Source organism: Trachymyrmex septentrionalis, unplaced genomic scaffold (genome assembly GCF_001594115.1).
Source record: "Trachymyrmex septentrionalis isolate Tsep2-gDNA-1 unplaced genomic scaffold, Tsep1.0 scaffold11, whole genome shotgun sequence".
In the NCBI taxonomy this organism is placed as follows: Eukaryota; Metazoa; Arthropoda; class Insecta; order Hymenoptera; family Formicidae; genus Trachymyrmex; species Trachymyrmex septentrionalis.
The window spans coordinates 3,144,177-3,160,047 of record NW_017304228.1 but is presented as its reverse complement, the minus strand read 5'-3'; the positions used below and the strand labels follow the sequence as shown (position 1 = coordinate 3,160,047).

Below are 15,871 nucleotides of genomic sequence, written 5' to 3'. Positions count from 1 at the left end.
TTCTCTCTCTCTCCTCTCCTCTCCTCTCTCTCTCTCTCTCTCTCTCTCCTCCTCTCTCTCTCTCTTCACGCACGCACACGTAAACCCTGTACCCACACATACGCACACGCACGCACATAAGCGTGCATACACTTCCCCCAAGGATATGCATGCAAAGACAGCCGTGGACTGATCACCATTCCGGCTTGAACGAGCTCGCGAACACGCAAAGAGAGCGAAGGGGAAACGGAGACGTGGAACAGAAAGAGGACGGAATGCTTAGAAACTCCTGTACTTCGGACGGTGTTGGATTTCACCGGATTTCAGTCGAGTCCGATTTAGTTTTAGTTGGCTCGCGCTTTGGAATTACTATTCGCGGTCGAGTACGTTGGTGATTATGACGTTCAAAAAAAAGCTGTTGTATTTAGCCGAGAGTATACTATTGCAAAAGAAGTTCCAACGCATTTTTAACTTTTAATGTGAACAATCGCAAAAGATAAAAAAGCAACTTGGGAAATAGAGACGTACAGAGAAAGTACGTCAAAGTTGAGTTTGTATATTTAACTATTTGTTTGTTTTATATATATATACTCGTATATATTTAATTTATTATTTTATAATAGAGAGATATTTATTATTTTCGTAATTAGAGAATGAATATTCTTGTTGCATATAATTTACGAGTTTCTTCAAAGTTAATAAATTTTGAATTGCGATAATTCTCTGCCGATTCAACGATATCGCAGCGAAATTTGTTTTCAAATACATAATTCAATATATTTTATTTTAAAATAAATACAACTCTAATTGAATTTAATCCAAGATTGGATTTTTAGTTGAAGCTTAATTTACCGTACCGCAATCTTCCAATCATTAGTACAGAATCCGATGGTAAAATTGTAAATTATATTTAATTATTACGCTAATATTTACGTTCTTCCTTACATTTAATAAATGAATTGCTGCTCACGTACATAAAACGGCACGAATTATATTTGACTTTAACGCAATTGTTACACCACTGTAGTATTTTATATTTTAACATCGCACGACATAAAAATGTTTCAATAACACGGAGTTTTAAACGCTTATCCTTGAGTTTTACCGAATTCTGAAAGATTTAATTACGCGTGAAAAAATGCAGTTCCGCTAGCATCCTCGAAAGTAGAGTCCGTGAGTTCGTGCTCCTGGTAGCTCGTTGGAAAAATTACAGGCTACGTCCTAGAACGGTAAAGGACTGGAATATTTAATATCTTCCGACTGTAAAATACATTTCGTGATATACCGTCACAAAGTAACGAGTGCAACGCCCGTTGCGCTCTGTTTTGGGCGGCTACCGCTTATTATGAATGTTTGTTCCACTGTGTGTTTCATTAGCATCAACCGCAACATTTTATTACTACTTGTGCTTAAGCATTTCGCAATTTACCTCATCGAAAGTTTTAATTAATAAAACATTACGCGTTTCGGGAATTGCAATATACCTATGTTCGATAAATGAGTTTCGCCAATCCGCGAAAGCGTTTCCGATTAAATTGTAGTTGCCAAGTTTAACATATAGGTCTAACTATGAACATGAATCTACATTATTTATATGCATCCGCGAATAAAACGATGTCACGAAAGAAATATTATTTTCTTTCATGTTACTGATCCCTCTTGAAATGCCTGTCTCGTCCATTGCTCCTTACTTTTCATTGCAGTACTGCCTTTCAGCCATCTCATTTTTCATATGTTCCTCTTATTTATCCGCAACCGCAATATGAAATGGATCGGTCTGGTTATCAATGCGAACAAAAAAAGAGATATAAAGGGTGCGTTCGAGTTACGCATAAAGCGCATGATGCATCATTTGTCCTTGTTGTTCACCAAATAATAAAGAAGGATAAAAAACGATACATCAAAAATTCGTAAGTTTCAAAATTCTAAGAGCATTGAGTGATACCTGAAACCTCGAGAACTACACGGAGAGATAGGAAGTAATGTGACGTCAGGTGACTGAGTCTGTCGCGCATTTATCGGTATAATTTTCTTAAGAATCTGACGCAGATTGCACACGCGCTTACTTCAGCAATTTACGCGTACGGGCGTTCGCACGAATCGACCCGTGCACACGCTCGCCACCCCGTAGTACGCTTGAATGCGCGCACGCATGCACGCACGCAAGTACTCACGAACGTGGAAGCGGAACGGATGCAAACAGAGTAGTACGAAGAGGGATGCAGATAGAAAGAGAGACAGAGAGAGAGAGAGAGAGAGAGAGAGAGAGAGAGAGAGAGGGGCGAATGTACTATACGATCTCTCGCCTCCGTAAGCGCTTCTGTCAACTGTACGTCGCTACCAGGGTGCACAGCCGCATTGCTCGCGCGCTGCAGTCAGCCTCCTCTTCCCGCCCACACGTCCTACCCCCTTGCCCATCGGTCGTACCAGCAGTCGCAGCCACCACGGCGCGATTGTGTGTTCCGCGGTGCATGCCGTTTGTCACCATTCAAGACGGTGACGCCGAATGCCGAGCGAGTTTCGCCACGAGTCGACGGCAAGAGGATTCTCCATCGAGGTCTCTCAGAGGTGGCAACGGGGGGGGGAGGGGGGAAGGGGGAGAAAGAGCCACCAGGACGATCGCACGTTTGCGGAAGACACCGTGCGCTGCAGCTACAGCATTACGGTGGTGGCAGTTATAAAAATTTTAATAGCTTAACGATAGTTGTTTGGAAAAATTACGAAACGCGATGGATTAGCTTAAAGCAGCTTCCTAGCCAATGAAGCAGACGACATAGCCAATGTACGGCAACTTTACACAAATTCGTTATGTATTGGCCTACATTCATGTGGATAATTATGCATGTCACGTGCGTGTGTGTATTTGCTTAATATTGGCATACATTGGCTATATTGTTGTATGCCTTAACGGAACCGTGTTATAATGGATACACGACGCATCCTACATACAGGGGCTAGACAAAATAATGTGAACACCTGAGAAATATACTATCTACTTTTATTAGCACCTCTGTGTCTTTAAAACAGATTTTATTCTTATTGGAATAGAATTATTTATGCTTAAATAGTGCAGCAACTGCTAATATTATTCTTCTAACAATTAGAATATCTTCTAATTGCTTAAAAGATATTGAAAGAAGAAATCTTTTTCTCACTCTGCTTTTCAAAACTATAAATGATTGAAATCGATTACATTGACTAGGAAAACGTCAAAATTTTCGAGAACAGAAGACAATTTTGGAAAATGGAGAGAAGAAGATTTCCTCTAATACCATTCACATATAAGCAATTAAAAAATGTTATACTAAAAGAGTACATTTCATTGATAATTATTCGGACATTGAGTGACATAAGCTCTTATTACAATATAATAAAAAGGTATAATAAACAATATATTCCCTAGGTGTTCATATTATTTCATCTATTTTGTTTATTTGTTATTTTGTATTCATATTATTTGGTGTATATCGTACATCTTGAATAAACATGCTTGTATAATAATATGTAACAAATTTCAGTGTATATTCAAACATATATCCAATAAATACTCGTCAAGAGTTATATCCTGCTTTATTCCTCATTTCTCTTCCCTTATTTTAATTTTTATTAGATATTTAATATTATCTGTCGTTCGTATTACAGAACGTTCTGACTCAAAGTTTTTCACTCTATGTTATAATTTGGATTACATAGTTTGAAAAGAGGCAAATCGTTAATGAAATTAAGTAAATCGAGATAATCAGGTTGCGTCTACGTCTTTCTTTTTACACACGGCCATTACCATAAATCTGCATTTTAAATGCAAGTGAATGTAGGAAAATTAAGCCCGCGGGAAAGTGAAGTTTGTGAATTGTGCGAGCACGTTTCAACAATTACGCTTACAAAAAAATATTCTGTTCATTTGCAGTAATTCCATGTAACAAAATGCCTCTAACAAAATATTGGCAATAATGTGCACGAAAGTGTCCTTCGATAAATTTCGAGACAAATTTTTCCGAGGAAAATTTGGATTGGACGCGACATTTTCTTGGATGTAGAGACAATAATGGTTTTACAAGTACAAAGTAATGGTTTTAGGATCTTTGAAGGTACTTCTAAAAAGCAGTAACAGTTGGTTCTTTGTCCCGGGGATATGCGAGCGAGTCAGGGGAAACAAAGGACATAGCCGAATCCAATAGAGTTCTCCCGTCCGCAATGTGCATGGCGCGATTACACCGGTATCTTGTGAAATCAACAAGATTATCCATTGACGGAAATCGCACCATCTGCGCATTGTTCACGTTTGCAGATCAGGCGAACATGGTGTTCAAGCGGCAATCTCTCCTGACATTCGCAATAATCTTCTACCGAATGTATTTACAATTAAGGAAAATTATCCGTGTCACGATGTCCGTATTTTTTTTTTCAACATTTCATCAACCAACCGTTAATTACAGTCCTCTCGTCATTATTAATCGTTGTAAACATTAATTACACTATAAAACTAGTAAGGATTCTGTTAAAGAGTTTTAAAATTCTATTAAAGAATCTTTATATAAAAATAATGAAAATTAACCCAAAATACGAAGAACCGATCATGTGTAATAAAGGATCGGAAAATCATTATGTGCATCATGAACTGAAGGTTAATATCACATGAACGGATTTTACAAATTCATCATCTCTTCAGATCCAAATACGTCATGACGTGAATGCAAAGCATGCTGCTCCTAGCAAACAAACAGCATTCTGAAGGTTCTCCGGCGATGATATGTACGGCCATTCACGGGCGATCTAAACGCGCGTTTAATAATTAAAACCCGCTCAATCGATCGTCGGCACTAATCGGAGCGCCGCGAGCGACGACCTGATTTGCATTCTAGCCCTCCGTCGCCGTCGGTGTTCCGCACAGTCTGCTGCGAACAATGCTTTCGCAACAAGTGTGCGTCTGTCTAAAAAATTTGATTAGAGATAGAGAGAAATAGGGAGGGAGGGAGACAGAGAGAGAGAGAGAGAGAGAGAGAGAGAGAGAGAGAGAGAGAGAGAGAGAGAAAGAGAGAAATCATTATTTATTAAACGCTCCAGAAAAATATTTTTTCAAGCATTATATATAAATATTAAATACTAAAATTTAAAAACAAGAATATAGAACTCACATGAGTAAAAAGTCATCTTCAGTCAAGACGGTTCTTTTTTTGTGACTAATATTTCTTGTCAATTTATACAATTTCTAGCTCAAGGTAACTGTGCGCCGATTATTTGTCAATCTTGAATCACAGTTTTAAACTAAAGTAATATCACGAATTAAATTAACAAGCAATTTAATACTATTGCTGCAAATAATCATCTTAAAGTTGCGAAAAATATTACCTCAACCGGGATTCAAAGAATATAAAAAAATATAAAAAAAGAAGAAAATAACGTAAAACAAAACATATAAGTTAAAAGTAAGAAAATAACGCCGATTATAGAATTAAATGATGCAAAAATTATAGATATAAAAATGTGTTAAAAACTAAAGTTTAATTTCACAGCTGTAAGATTAATTTTAATCTCAGTTTATATATAACTTATTCTTTCTTCTGTTATAAATCTAAAATTAGAAAAAGAATAGATTAAATCATGATTAAAATTAATTTTAGAGTTGTGTAACTGGAATCAAAATAAATAAGCAAAGTAGAGTAATTAAACATAAGAAATGCAGGAAAATGCCAAAGTAAAAGAGAGAAACAGAAAGATAAACTATAATGCAACTCATACCAGTTTCTACCAATGTGAATTGACTTTAACCTCTCGGTTCAATATTATCAATGTACTTATCTTTTTCTAATTCTTAGAACTAGAAAAAGATAAAGAGTTAGTTGAATAAAAAAAGATTAAATTTAAATTACATTGATAGAAAGGGACAAGATGCGCCATGGCGCGTAGTCTATGCGGAACAGTCGTCGGTCGTATAATCGTCACGATTTGAAATTTTGCGAACTGGTCAGCCCGCGGCAAGCCGCCCGCGTTGTAACCGAATTTTGGCGACTCTCCCGCTTTGCCGCGCCGCTTCACACCGTACCTTCCGCCTCTCTCATCGATATTCTATTAATATTTCAATATTCCCGGCCAGCTGCTTCAGACAAGAGACAATATCTACGGCAAGTATGCATCTGTCGATCCATGACGCGGTGGCACCACGAAAACGTCGGTGAAACACGTCCGTCATGTGCAATAACGTAAGACAGCCCGGTATTTTACGGCGGCACGTTTCTCCAGGTTATGCGCCGCGACCGAAAGCGCGTTCTGATTTTGACGATAGAATCACACGTGTCTAGCGCATCTATCACTAATCGAAACGCGAATTTTTCCGCATTGTTCTATCCTTGGACACAAACAAAAAACCGCTATCTCTTGAAGCAAAGTATTAAATCCGTGTCGAACTATATCATGAAGATTAAGGATGCAAATTCGAGATTAGAATTCAACCAATCAAAACGAAATGAATTAAAATTATATGACTGATCGAATTCTAATCATCTCTAATTCATCACAATTTTCAATATTTAATGCATAGTATGACGTAGGCTTAAATATCTCCCGTGCTTAACATACAAATTAATAATAAGAAGTATATTTGGAAATGAAAACAAATTCGGCTAGATTATCCGAAAAGATTATTACTGAAATATCTACACGGAAAGAACGACTTTGCTTAAGTATCTAAAAATTTAGTTGGGTACAAATCTGAAAATATAACTTTGTTAAACTAAACAAAATAATTATATAGAATCTCAAACATGCTGAATAATATTGCAAACAATTTTTGCATTCTAGCAAACAATTCGAACATCCTACATAATTATTTTAATAGTCCAACAGATTATTTTCAGATCTGTATCTACAAGCTAAATTTTTAGATACTTCAGTAAAACCATTTTTTCCATGTAAAAATTTAATTACAATAAATACAGACCTGAAAATAATTTTGTTAGTCCATCAAAATATTTATATAGAAAACTTTAGCATGATAAGCAATGCTGCAAAGAATTTATTCTAGCAAATTTCAGCGTCCTTCATAATATTTTTAGATTTATATTTAAATTTTTAGAAAATTTAGCAAAATCATTCTTTCCTTACACACAGTAATCAAAACATCTTTTTATTTATATTCTGCACATAAAACAAAAGTATTTGCTATTTGTGACTATAATTGCGCGATAAAATAAAATAAATATGGTTATAGAAGCGTTTTTATAATTATTATTACTATAATGTTAGTAAAATCTAATATTTATAATTTTATCAAAAACATATACTTGTATAACCGGCACCGGAAATGACTACAAATTATATAGTTAAATTATGGTAATTGCAACTATTTTTTCTCTCCGCGCATTCTTTTTTTCGCGCATTATCAGGAAATCAATACTCGACTCGAGAATAGAATCTTCGGTATTGACACGCGTGAAAAAAAGGAATTTGTTTGAAATTGGATACAGCTATCTCTAGTTTTATGGACGTAGCTAGATAGGAGGAAAACGCGTTTTTCCACATTGCGTGTTTTTCCCGTAGCCCAAATGGAAATCGGTACTGCTTCAAAATAGACTCCTATTCTTAGATCGAAAACTGAAACACGTCTTACCGTCTGGCGCAATTTTTCTGCGCACAAACGAAAACCAACCCGTGAGCATATAATGGTGTCTTCAAAGTTGATGCGCATTAAAAATATCGGACATAATTTCTTCGCAGACGAGAAGCTGCCGCCTTTTAATTCGCGACGTATAGTATAAAATTTTTGTTTTTTTTTTTTTCATGAAAAATTCCGATTTTTTTTTGCTATCGACGCGATAACATCACGAGATGTTTTAAGGCGAGCCAGCAATTCGCATAATTTTATTATGTTTATTATAAACTCCGCTAACTGCATAATAGTTTCGGTGGAATATAAACGCAATTGTAGTGTTCTAAAATTGAAAAGCCAATAATAATGCACAACTTTACCTTACTGCAACAATGACAATCGATCCAATTAAAACTTAAGTACAATTCTAATTTCGAGTTAAAGCGACGTAATTAAAGTTTATACATTATGCCCCGCATTCTCACTGTCCATAACGTGCAGCATGCAAATTGCACGTTTGCTATTATGCTCTATTATTATAAATACCTGTTTCCCAACGCACCAATTTGCACCGTGAATTCGATTCGTCGGACGTAACTTTCTTCCGCAACCGGCTTTACTACACTGAAAGAAAAAAATGTCTTATATAATATATTTCATAAATATCAATATCACGAATTTAATTTTTAAGCAACACAGTGTTTGTTGAAAAATCTTATTCTTAAAGCTTACACATTTTTCCTTTTTAATTAAATTCCCTAATCTTTTCATTCTCACTCATTCAACTCTCTTATATTTCAACACAATATGTAGTTTTGTTCATTTGACTACTTAAGATTCAAAATCGGATGAATGCATTCTGAATGACTGCAAACACTTCATTCCACTGAAGCGTTCTGCTTCATAATGCTGCCGCCTATTCGGTACTAACGAGGCGTAAGCTGCCGAATGAACTAGTTCCATTGAGATACTTGAAAAGTGATAATACAACCGGAATTGATAGAGTTATTCGCTTGCCAGCGATTGCACTGCATTGATATATTTAAGAAGTATTTGCGCTCTAAACGTCCATCGGAAAACGTTTGGGGATCGTGTGAATCTTGTGCATTATTAATTTCTTACGAAACGTTATGTATGGGCAGAATGGTTAAGCTTTATCCTCTTAAACGTTTAATTACAATTTCAATCGTGTGAATTACGCGCATGTTCCCTGCTAAAATGCACCGAAATGATAGTGTTGGAATAATGGCATATATTCCCCAAAGATGTTGTTCGAGGCTAAATGTAAGCGTCACAATCGTGGGAACATTATTTAGTTAAGATACCTAGCTAATCAGTGGATAGGTAAATCCGCTGATATCTATGTATACACTCAAACGAAGCCAGGAACCATATCGGTTAGAACTTAAGCTACTCACTACGCCGAGTTATTATCACTCGGAGATACGCGATGCATGGATTGGCTGTAACAGAGCAACGATAAGGGAGCGTTTGCATTTCGCGAACGTACCATATTGCATAATTACCCGCGAGAGTAATCGCAATCAACGCCTCTCATATACGCTCGCCACTACAACACATCGCGATCGGCATTATAGCTCAACAAACTTGACTCTCGCGTTCCTCCATTGTCTTACAGTCCCTAATGCATTCTCTCTCCAGTCGCCTCTCGAAAATACTAGTTTCGCTAGGAAGATAAGGACTACGCGAAATCGCTCACGTGAACAATGAGTCGCTCATAATCATCATCAGAGTGATTATCGCGGTAAGTAAATTACTAGGATGAGTATCGAAGCATCGATCGAAAATGTGGTTGGTGCCGTATCGAGCACCCCTCAGCATCCTAGCTGAGTAGATGGGCTAATTAGACGATTGAATGTTACTCGAGAAGCAAAAGCGCTTCTAACGAGCAACGTTGACCGCGATACCTCGATTGCGGAAACGCGAAACGATCGGTACACGCTAACGAGACCGTTTTCGGGAAGTACTGGCGCCACTGAAAATGAAGCCGATCGTGGATCGGATTATTAACGAGCGGAGATAACGACGTTGCCGAGAAATCGACAACGAATAACGACTAAAGCTTTTCAGATCATCTTGGAGAATATGTACATTATTATTAAAGTTCTGTATACACAGTGGAAAAAACATTCTGTACTTGTATTAAAATCAATTCGTGTTGAAATTTTTAACACTACTGTTAATTTAACGTAATGTAATTATGTTGTTTGAATATTTGATTTTAAATTGATTTTAAATTTAACAGTTTTTAGTGTCGAAATAACAATTTATAAATAAGTGATCGAATAACATAAAAATAATATACGTTTAGAATAACTTTGGCCCAAATTTGGATAATGTTCAGACAGTACATATGTCAAGATCGAGATAGACGTCTTAAAAATATCTTAAAATATTTCAAAATATCTTACGTCATCATTTTACAATAAATATGCATGCTTTTTAAAATTTAAGAATTATTCCGATTAAATCAAAGTTATCCCATTTTAGTAGTTTAATATAAATTCTAAGATAAATGAATGAAAGATAAGTATAATTAGATACGTATTAATTTCACATATTATATTATAAATATTAATTTGACTAAAAAAATATGCTTCCACGATTTGTTCTCAAATTGTACTAAAGTGTTATATTTCTTATATTAAATCTTTTTTTCTTATACGATGTTTGTTACATATTCGTGTTGTGTTAAATTAACACAAAAATTTAAGTGTACTATGTGGTAAAATTTGGCGACAATTTACATTTTCCATATATATATATATATATTGTACATGTATATGTATATATATCTTCGAAGGAAATAGGATAAAAAAATAGTAACAAAAAGATTTTAAATGACTGAAATGTAAAAAGTTTTAAACAATTTTAATGCGGTTTAAAAAGATCATTATTCATTAAAAAGCTTATCGGGGATTAAACGCGTACAAAATTATAGAACAAAATCGTTCTCGAGGTAACTGTCTAAATCTCAAAAGTGAACAGGCAGATTCGAAGGGCCACCCTGAGCTATGGTAGTAATGAGTGTCGCGTGGCGAAAGGGTGCTGGTACGCTGGCCCTTTCAGGCTTTTAGAGCGTAGTTATTAATGGAGAACGAAATAAATTTCGGAGCGCGGCACGGCTTATTATAATCCTCGCTGTATATATCGGTGCGCCTACTCCGCTTCATCCCTTCACGTCGTCTCACCCCCGGTACTTTCACCTTTCTATCCACCCTGCGCCGCGTGACACAGCGGATTATCGTACGATATGTCGAGGTCGTCGAATTATTCCACGGTTGGCAGCGCCCTTTTTAAGTCCGACGGGAATGCTCACTTCTCACGCACGAGAAAATGTGCACCACTAAACGCACTCTTGCGCGATGTAACAAAATTATTTCTATCTTCCCATGAAAATTGAGAAAGTACGAGCATATTAAAAATGAGTTTGAATTCTTAAGGACGATTGCACCCTTACATTAATATCGTTAATCGCATCACTTTATAATTTAAGTAAGATAAAGTTAATTGAAGTTAACCCTGCTGTTCAAATCTGTTCAAATTTATTATACGACTATTTACTATGTGATCGTTTGGATCAATATGATTATAAAGCTCTAAAAAATAAAAGATAAAAAGGATATTATATTAAGAAAGGAGGTTATCAAATATTAAATAAAATATTGTATTTTAAAATAAAAAATATTAGTAAGAAAGTAAATTACATTTTAGGGCAAATAAACCCAAATAGACCAGCAGGATTAATGAAGTAAAACCACGGCTATATATATAGAGATTAAGGATATGCAAGAAGGATATGGACCGAAATCACGATTTTCAGAGTCAAACATATTTTCTTAAGATCAATAGCTTCTGTCCTTTACAAGAAAATATACTGCGCTCCAATCCATTAATTTAGATCCCACTCGTAACCACAGACGAGATCGTGCGGTTGCACCAAGAGTCATGGCTCGAGTCGGAAACTCGAACGTCGAACAAAGTTGTCCGCGAGAGACCGCAATACTCTTCTCGCCATACCATTTCGATACAATATTTACTCGGAGCTGGTCCAAAAGCGATTTCACGAAATAGTTGCATATTTTAAGGACGAAAACAGAACATATGTGATTTACATTTACACAGACTATCCCTTACAGTAAAGATTTATGTATTGCATGCATAACCGAAATTCAATCTTCTCGTAAATCCAAGTGATCGCCGAGTAATAAAAGATTTGATTTCTCTCGTCTTTTCGCGTGATGAATCTTTCCTTATTTCTCATTCTATCGAGATATACATCGAGAAATTGATTGCAACTGAACGCTGAAGATTATTTTTGGTATTTTAATCTAGTGTCTATCTTTGATGTTTAAAGCATTGTACATCCTATAATAATTCCAATTTAATTGATTATTAAATCTAATTAACCGACATAATAACTTCAGCATATTTATTGACACGTTAAATCTAGAGATTTCGTCGTCTTACTGCAAGGATGATTCTGGCACTTGCAGGAAGATTTGCAAGCGTCTAATCTGTGCGTTTTCGATTAATGTTTCATTAAGTTCTGTTTATCTTCCGTCGTTCGGAACCACGGTACTGAAGCACCTTGTTTCTCTTGAAAGATCGTCATTCCGACGTTCTACTCTACGATTCTCTCTGAGTGTTTATGTAGGAGGGCGAAGTCGAAGGGAGATGCAGGATCGAAGATGGTTGAGCGGCGTGTCGAGGTGCTAAGCCGGCAGCTTGGCGTGAAATTCGAAGTCGAGAAATCCTGCCGCAGATGCGAACTCGAGATCGTGGAATTAACTGATATGTCGCTAACGCCAAACTTGATGCATTTGATTTGTCTTTCAAAATCGATTTTTAATTACTGACAAAATCGATTATTAATATATATATATATTGAAAATATATATATATAACAATAATCTTTTGATTTTAATTATCAGCTTATTCTTTTTTCGCTCTTCCTAATAGGAGCAATAATAAAGATTGTGGCCATAATTTTTTTTAAATTCAGTCAATTGGAAAAAAATATCTTATGTATATTATTAATTTTGTTAATCCTTTATGTATAATAAAAAAAATAAAGTTAAACAAGTTAAATAAAATTCATAATCTTTTTACTAAAAATATTACATAAAAATGTAATCTTTTTAAATATTTAAAAAAGATTATTATATTTTTTTTCCGTGTATAAATAACAATATAAAATCATTCTCTATTTAGACAAAATAATACTCACCTAAAGAGACATAAAAAAACCTTCAGGAAATTACAAAGGCAAAAAGAAATTCGTCGCATCATTACTAGACATAAAATTTGCACGTGCCGTTACCATAGAGTTTGACTCCACCGTGTAAGCTGCAAAACGTGTATGTGCCCAATTTCCATTATAGAGTCGTAGAGAGTATCGGAGCGAGAAGCTGCGCCTCGCGAGGCGTCGGACGATCTGGGAGATGCTGAGGTAAGAGCAAGATGGTCTCGAACCGCAGGTGCAACGCTCGAACGCCGCACACGACGCACGTACCCCTCTTTCGTCTCCTTCTGCCTCGGGCAACGCAGAGTCCCACGGGATAAAACCAAGCCCGGGCCATGTTCCCTTTCCTCCTTTATACGCGGTCGCGGTGAGCAGTTCCTCCGCTCCGTCTGGACCGGTCCGTTTATCCCGCCGAACTTTCAGCCCCGCCGAGTCTATGGGCGTCCGAACCAGTTCCCAACCCCTCGCCTTCCACCGGGCGCCTGGCGGTTCCCGACCACCACTTGGATCAGACACCCTCGGCATCCACGACCAAACGCCCGGGGCTCCAGGCTTCCTGAATATTTTATTTACTCGCCACCCGGCTTCTTCCTCTTCGCCTCCTTGAGCCTCATTGCGCTGCCTTTCTCTCTATCTCTTCATCTCGCATGCCGCTTTTTCACGTCTCGGCTCCGCCTGAGCATCGACGCTCTTCTTCTGCTCCGGTTCTAACTCGACTTTCTCTTCCTTCGATCGACCTATCTTTTTTACCCTTGATCGTCCTATCGTCCGCCCACTATTGCCCTTTTTATCCTTAATCGCGCGAATTTATCTTGGTTAAAACGTCTCCTAACAGCCGCTCCCATTTTCACTCCACTTGTTTTTTTTTTCTCGTGGAATCGAGTATATATACGCATTTACATATATACATGCATACACACACACACACACACACACACACACACACACACACACACACACACACACACACACACACACACACACACATATATACACATTTATGCAGCGTATTAGATATACAAAAGAGCAATGATAATCCAATCCATTTCCCAAACATACATTTTGTAATTTTTAACATATATACAATATATCAAAATATAAATCAATTCATTTCTCTGGATTAGTACCAAAGTACTCCCTAAATTTTTAAACTAAATTTCCGTCTAAAGAGTAAAATCTCACTCTTAAATATTAAAAACTGAGTCACTCTTTTTCAAAACTAACTCAATTTTCACTCTTTAGAGTGAGATTCTATTCCGAAAAATTTAGAGAATTAACAGTGTCCATAGTTATCTATTAGTACTTAGTAAATAATAACAAATTTGAGTAAAACTTAATACATCTTCCTGAGTTAAATCGTATAATTCCATTGTTTTAGTTAAATTAAGAACATATGGAGCACTATTTATTAGGAGTGACAATCTATAGAAATTATTATAAAAATAACAAATTGGAGCATAATTTAACATTATATTATAAATTCAACAGAGTGTTACTTAGTAGTTATGAAGCAAATGCGGATACAGTATCACATAATGATCATTTTATTTCACTCTCGTCTCTTCCCACGCGTTCTATCGTCGATCTTTCTGTGACTTCTATCAAATAACCGATAACTTCTTCCTTTACGAATGATCACGCGGAGGCAGCCGATTCATTTAATTATTCGCGTTGTATTCAGCATTGTAAATTTTCCAGGTTTATTTTCGAACTTCTCAACATCGTCAGAGATTTTATAATGATAACAAATGAAATAATCGATTTTATTCTCCAAGTCGTCGCGTATAATCTTCGCGTAAAGTTACAGAAACTTTTCCGAAGGAACTGAATTAATATTATTTTAAATTAATAACTCGACGAGTTATTCTTACTTTTGGAGACAACCTAAATCGATGCGCACAAGACGTAACATTTAAATATTCGCGTGATTTTTTTATTTATTTCTACTTTATTAAATATAGTGCAACGTAACAAACTACTTCATAATTTCACAGTGTTCATCCTAGAGATCCTCAAATACGACTAGACACTATATGTTTGATCCGCCATATTTTTCAATACCTGTTTAACATAGAATAAGATAGATGATATATCTATCTCATTTTATCTCAAGCTTTCTTGAAAAATTTAGTGGACCAAACATATAGTGTCCAGTCTCTTACTTAAGGATTTTTAAGTTCATCCATCCATCCGGTTGTCCATCTGCAGAAATGGCTCAACTTTTTCAAATTCTGTTTTCGGCAATAGATAACCGAAAATCTTACACCCATCGAGATAAAATATGAGTCAAACCACTTGATCGTAAGAAGGTCAAATATTAAATTTTAACCAAACTTTTAATAATTACACGGCACTATTTGGTTGTATCCGTTGTAAAGTACCATTTATTTAAATTTGAGATTACTAATATAGTTAGAATTTCCTTCGGCGTTATTAAATTTAATTCAGCTGAGAAAATTTCTATTGAATGTACGTTTCAATCAGCCGTATCCCCTTGAGGCTTAGCTTTGCAAAGTTCCTCCAATCTTTGATCGCACAATTGGAGCACCATCGATCTCACCTACGCTAAAACAATCATCATTCTTGGTTGGGGCAACTCGACTTCCCACGGCTGCGGTTTAGAGCGCTCGAGACGTCTGAGACAAGCCCGGTTATATATACATCCCCGCAGCGCGAATTCCCACTATGGCCAGCGCAGAAGCGGATAATCAAATATCTGCGAGACCGACCGGAACCGGTTACCGCGCGAAACGAATTCCCCGCGATCGCACACATAACTTCTCATTGAATGTTATAACTTCATTAAACGGACTCCCGATTTCCCAAGCGAGCGAGCGAGCGAGCGAGCGAGCGAGTGGATGTAGGGTGGTGCGAGTAAAACGAGATTATGCAGGATGCATCGTCCCTTCGGTTTCGGGCGCGGACTTCTTCGTTAATTTTGCATCGAGGTTCCACATGCATCGTGCGTACCGGGCCCGAGCCACACAGTGTGTGGTAGTGTGCCGCCTGCGAGTATCCGTGCAACATACGTATGTGTGTGT

General features: G+C 36.6%; 1 protein-coding gene across 1 annotated transcript in view; it reads right to left on the bottom strand.

Moving 5' to 3' along the window:
* The window catches only part of LOC108750299, a 304,877-nt gene that overhangs the window by 229,521 nt on the left and 59,485 nt on the right, over nt 1–15,871 (bottom strand). The window contains exon 2 of the mRNA XM_018489664.1: nt 8,111–8,188. The gene's annotated coding sequence lies outside the window, so the exon portion shown is untranslated. The remainder of the gene's footprint in view (nt 1–8,110; nt 8,189–15,871) is intronic.